Source organism: Suncus etruscus, chromosome 8 (genome assembly GCF_024139225.1).
Source record: "Suncus etruscus isolate mSunEtr1 chromosome 8, mSunEtr1.pri.cur, whole genome shotgun sequence".
Taxonomy (NCBI): Eukaryota; Metazoa; Chordata; class Mammalia; order Eulipotyphla; family Soricidae; genus Suncus; species Suncus etruscus.
In genome coordinates this window covers 9,724,863-9,730,896 of record NC_064855.1, presented here as the reverse complement: position 1 = coordinate 9,730,896, position 6,034 = coordinate 9,724,863, and positions in this window count along the sequence as shown.

Here is a 6,034-nt window from a genome sequence, read left to right as displayed (position 1 = left end):
TGATTCTAGTTTTGGGACCAGAAGGCCCTTGGGGCTAGAATCCTTGCTCCAGGCAGGGGGTCTGAGCATTGCTGGGTAGGACCACCTGTGGCCCTTCGGACTCAGTTACTTTGCCTTTAGCATGGATCTCTACTGCTTGCCAGTGTCTCTGAGAAGCACTGCTCCTTTCCTTGCAGTAGATTCACATTGAAGTCATTTAAAGTGAATAAAGTACATCAGTGATTCCTGTTGAAGAGTAAGCAGCGAGTGAGAAGAAAATGGCCATGTAAGCAGAGAGAGAATAGGGTGACAGTTGATGGGCCAGAGCTGGTGGGTGGTGACATTGAGGAAAAATTAGTGACCTTGAAAATAGGTAAAAAAATTTCAACAAAACTTGAAAATGTTCACTCTGGACAAGAAAGGAATGCTGAAAGGAGATAAATTGATATGCATGATATTATTGCAACCTTCAACGACAATATAAACCATAGTGTCTAAAAGAAAAAAATAGAGGATAGGAGAGAGAGATGGAGAGATAGAGATAGAGAAATGTTTGGCAGAAGTGAGGGCAGGGGGATTCTGGGGATATTGGTGGCAGTAAATATACCCTGGTGCACATTGTATACTGGATATTGTTCAATTATGAACAACTTTGGAACTGTAAAAAATAAGAAAAGAACCAATTGTTTTATGAACAACCTTGTAACCACAGTGTTTAAATAAAGTAATTTATAAAAATAAATAATAGTTCAAAAATATCCCAAACTGTGATTCAAAGAAGAAAGGAAGGGAAGGGTGGGCCAATTCAGTAGGACTGGTCTAAAGATCCTGGAGGGAGGAAGGAGGAGCAGAAAAACAAAAGAAATGGAAAATTGGCAGAAAAGTGTCCAGGGTTGATGCATGGCACTGAACCAAAGATCCAGGGAGCTTAAGCAATATCAAACAGAAAAAATATCAAAGAAGCTCATCTTCAGCTGTGGAGAAGGTGGAATAGAAAGGCCTTGATGGTGACAGACATCATTAGCTGAGAAGAGAGTAGAGTTCTGGCAGTGTGCAGTATAGATGAGAAAATCCACACCAATCCAGAACTCCACATCCAGTGGAATTTTCCTCAAGAAATGAAGTCAGCAATGCCACATCCACAGACAAAATAAAGCTGAGCATTAAGATCAATGAAAACAGAGGAAATTCGTGATCAGCAGCTGCAAGAGAGATAAAAAGACAAGATAGTGGTGCAAGGACATAAGCCACACACTCCCTCATTCTGTGTATGAAAGAAGAGGAAAGAATGAATGAATGTAGGACAATGGCACTTCCATGTTCTTGATCTGGAAGACAAGCCTTGAAAACTGTCGCTGTAGCAAGGTGCTGGGTGATGGAAGTAAGTGGAGCAACAAATGAGGTTGGATGGTCTGATTTGAGTGCCAGGGGTGGGGGTTCATATCAACTAAAGTGCAGATTAAAAACTTGAGGGCAATGACCAAGAAATTTTCAGAAAGAAAGAAAATTGATTCATGAAATGTGGAAACATGTAAGATGCTCATTCAGGTCAGGAAGAAAAAGAAAAAGAGAAAAAAGGCAAGAGGATATGTAATAAGTAGAAAACAGACACAACCCAGGTAGTTCTATAATTGTTTTAAATGCAAATGGTTTAGATTAAAAGGCAGAGAAAAAAAAACCCTGGGAGCTGACTATCAGCTTTCTGTCAGAAACCTGGCTATGAATATTAGGATTCAGTAAATGAAAGATATCGAGAGAGTCATTGCTAATACTCATCAAAGGAAAGCCGAGTTGCTGTATTAATGTGAGAGGAAGCAAATCTGAGAGCAAGGCAGGTTGTCATGAAACATCCTCATAATTAAGGGACCAATCTACTAAGACACAACTGTAAGCAAGCTTGAACCTATGGCACAAATTCACCATGAAATGCTAGAGGGATTAAAAAATAAAACAGAGAGGTGAATTAGATACATCAGCAAGGAGAGTTGGGGTCCTTATCACCCCCTTGTCGATAATTGATTGATTAAGCAGGCAGAAAATCAAGCCACTTAATAAATGGCCATGTATAGACTTCTCTGTCCCTCCAAAGCAGAAGATGTTATTTCTGGTGCTCGCAAGAAATATTTGCCAAGATAGGCTACACTTAAATACAGCTGAAAATGCAAAATATGTTCTTAACCTATAACATAATTATACTAGAAATCAATGACAGATGACAAATAAAGAAATCTGCCAGTCTGGGAGTATATCCAGAGTTAAGCACAAACATCTGAAAAAGACACTTCAAAGTGTTTTTAAAGTCAAATTAACACGTAGCTTCTAAAAATATGTAGAATGTTGAGAAATCATTGCTCCCAGAGATGGATAACTTTATTTTTTATTTTATTTTATATATTTTATTTAAGTACCATGATTAAAAATATGTTTGTAGTTGGATTTGAGTCATAAAAAGAACACACCCCTTCACCAGTGCAACATTCCACCCTTCAATCTCCCCCTTCCCCTTCGTCCCCAATCCCCTGCCTGTATTTGAGACAGGTATTCTATTTTTCTCACTCACCGCCATTGTCATGATAGTTGCCAGTGTAGTTATTTCTCTAACTGGACTCAACACTCTTTGTGGTAAGCTTCATATCATGGGCCAGTCCTTCCATCCCTCATCTCTATTGTCTCTGTGTATTATTACAATAATGTCTTTTGATTTTCTTAAACCCCACAGATGAGTGAGACTATTCTGTGTTTATTTTTCTCCCTCTGACATAATTGACTCAGCATAATAATCTTCATGTTTAGGAAAATTTTATACATTCATTTTTTCTGATGGCTACATAGTTTTCCACTATGTATATGTACCACAGTTACTTTATTTTTTATTTTTAGTCTTTGTTTGTTTTATAAATATCTTTATTTAAGCATCATGCTTACAAGCATGTTTGTAGGTGAGTTGTAATTATATATAATAAAAGAACACCCTCCTTCACCAGTGCAACATCTTCACCACCAATGCCTTCCAACTCCCTCCTCCCCCACCCCTTGCCTGTATTCAAGACAGGCATTCTATCTCTCACTCACTACCTTTGTAATGATAGCTGTCAGTGTAGTTATTTCTCTAACTGAACTCGCCACTCTTTGTGGTAAGCTTCATATCATGGCCAGTCCTTCCAGCCCTCATCTCTATTGTCTCTGTGTATTATTACAATAATGTCTTACTTTTCCTAAATCCCATAGATGAGTGAGACTATTCTGAGTTTATCTCTCCCTCTGACTTATTTCACTCAGCATAATATTTTCTTTGTCCATCCATGTATAGGAAAATTTTATGACTTAATTTTTCCTGATGTCTGCTGCATAGTATTCTATTGTGTAAATGTACCACAGTTTCTTTGGCCACTCATCTGTTGTCGGGCATCTAGATTGTTTCCAGATTCTGGCTATTGTAAATAGTGCTGCAATGAATACAGCTTCTAAAATTATGTAGAATGTTGAGGAATCATTGCTTCCAGAGATAGATAACTTTGAAAGATGATATTAGATAAAAAGCAAGATGCAAAGTCAATAACCTACTCACATATATTAGCCTGAAACAGAAGAAAATGAAAAATAATTTAAAAAATGAGTCAGGGAAGTCCAGTGTTGAAAGAAAGTGGGTCTCAGTGCTAGTTTCTGCTCAAGCAGGAGAAGCATGTGGAAGCTGAGAATTGGTCCAGAGCACTGAGTTTAGCAGAGGACAGGCTGTGTCAGGCACGGGGTGAAGGTAGAGATTAAGGGGTGGGGTTCTGTTTCAGGGCTGGGAGCTTTCATCCTTCTTGGGGGAGGAGGTTATAAAATAACCTCTTGGGGCAAGAGAAGTGGGGCTGGGCAGAGGGAGGATCTGCTGAAAGAAGCCTTTGGAGGGCAGCGATTTTGGTGCCTGGGAGAGATGGGCATCTAAAAGGTCGCTGGCCTTGTAGTTTCCCAATGTGGTGACCAAGATCTTGACTTCATAGGCCTATAACATATGCACTGTCCAGGGGTGACTGAGGGCCTCTAGCATGGGAGCATATTTATGGTCACATGAGTGTGGCAGAGATAAAGGCTTGAAAGGCAGACTATAAAGTTTTGTGTCTTCTCGCCTTTGGCTGTTCATTTCTGAAGGAACCTAGAAGATTCTGCCCAAGAGCCTGCAACCTACAGACAGTCATTTCCAGGGGCTGCTCTGTGAGGGTACAGTGGTGATGGCCTTGGCTCTGTGTCCACAGGCTCCAGCTTTCTCGGGCTGAGGCAGCCTCACACGTGGTCACACTGATTCATCCTCAGCTTAGCCTCCTGCAGGAATGCTGCTTCCTGAGTGTTAGGCCCTTTGAGGGCACTTTCCCAGGGGCAAGAGACAGCTCATTTGTTCTTTTATGTTAAGCTCAGGGAGCCAAGAGGACATTTGTCCTGCTTCCAAGTCTGTCCTTGCTGCTATAGCTGCAAAGCTAAGGAGACTCAGAGACCGGAGGACAGTCTGGGGCTGTCCTCACCCCTTAGTGGGATCCTCAGGGTCTGTGAAAATCCAATCAGCTCCTCCTCATTGCTCACCAGGGGCCTGTTTAAAGGGCAAAGCTTCTTAGTATTCCCATGACAAATGGAGCTGAGTGAAAATGCACGAGGGAAGGGAAAAAAATAGTCTTGACTCTATTAATTTTCACTCCCACATTTTAGGCCTGAGGCCGGGGAGATAATGCATCATTACCAGCCGTGGCGGATCGCCCAGAGGCAGATCGATACCCAAGTGCAAGGCCCCCGAGTCCCCTCTGCTCTTTCCCTCCTCACCCTTCTTGGTATTAAGTGACAGTTTCCCCTGGGGTCCTGTGCTCTGGGTGAGTGTTAGCTAAGGACTGGACAGTCCCACTTGCCTCACCCGGAGGCCCTGTCACACTCTCCTTGCCAGGCCTTCTCTCTCTCTCTCTCTCTCTCTCTCTCTCTCTCTCTCTTTCTTTCTCTCTCTCTCTTTCTCTTCTTTCTTTCTTTTTCTTTCTTTCTTTCTTTCTTTCTTTCTTTCTTTCTTTCTTTCTTTCTTTCTTTCTTTCTTTCTTTCTTTCTTTCTTTCTTTCTTTCTTTCTTTCTTTCTTTCTTTCTTTCTTTCTTTCTTTCTTTCTTTCTTTCTTTCTTTCTTTCTTTCTTTCTTTCTTTCTTTCTTTCTTTCTTTCTTTCTTTCTTTCTTTCTTTCTTTCTTTCTTTCTTTCTTTCTTTCTTTCTTTCTTTCTTTCTTTCTTTCTTTCTTTCTTTCTTTCTTTCTTTCTTTCTTTCTTTCTTTCTTTCTTTCTTTCTTTCTTTCTTTCTTTCTTTCTTTCTTTCTTTCTTTCTTTCTTTCTTTCTTTCTTTCTTTCTCTTCTTTCTTTCTTTCTTTCTTTCTTTCTTTCTTTCTTTCTTTCTTTCTTTCTTTCTTTCTTTTTTAGACCACCCCTAGTGGTGCTCAGGTGTTACTCTTGGCTCTGTGCTCAGAAATGAGATAGACATATACAAGACAAACGCCCTCCCCACTGTGCTATCACTCTGGTCTTTCTCTATGTCTGTGTCTGATCCTAGTTCCCAGTGTCAGTACAGGAGCTTGGGACAAGCAGAGTTTAACTTATGTCATCATAATAATATACCAAACTACTATAACCATCTCCAAAGCTAGTCATTTTGTTCTGTTTATTCCCGAGTTCCCTGTCTGAAGGGCTCCATCAGATTTATCATTGTTGTAGATAATAACAGTGGAAGGTCCCAATGTTGTTCAAATCAGCAGGACTGCATGGCGAGGAGCAAAGTGGGTCAAAGTGTGGGAGGCAGCTGCTAGTATGTTCTGGATTTCACTTGTATCCTATACCCCAAAATTCTTACCAGGGCTGCAGTGGGCAGTTATCTGTGTCCCTGTTTCCTTAGGGACATTTTTTTCTGTATAGTGCCCGCCACCTTGCAAGGCAGATTTTGGCAGATTCAGGCCTAGCTGACTTGTCTGGTTCCTAGGGCTGGAACCGAGGGAAGGACATCATGACACCCTCTGCCCCACCAGCCAGAGTCTTTGCGATCACCTTCCTTGAATTGGACC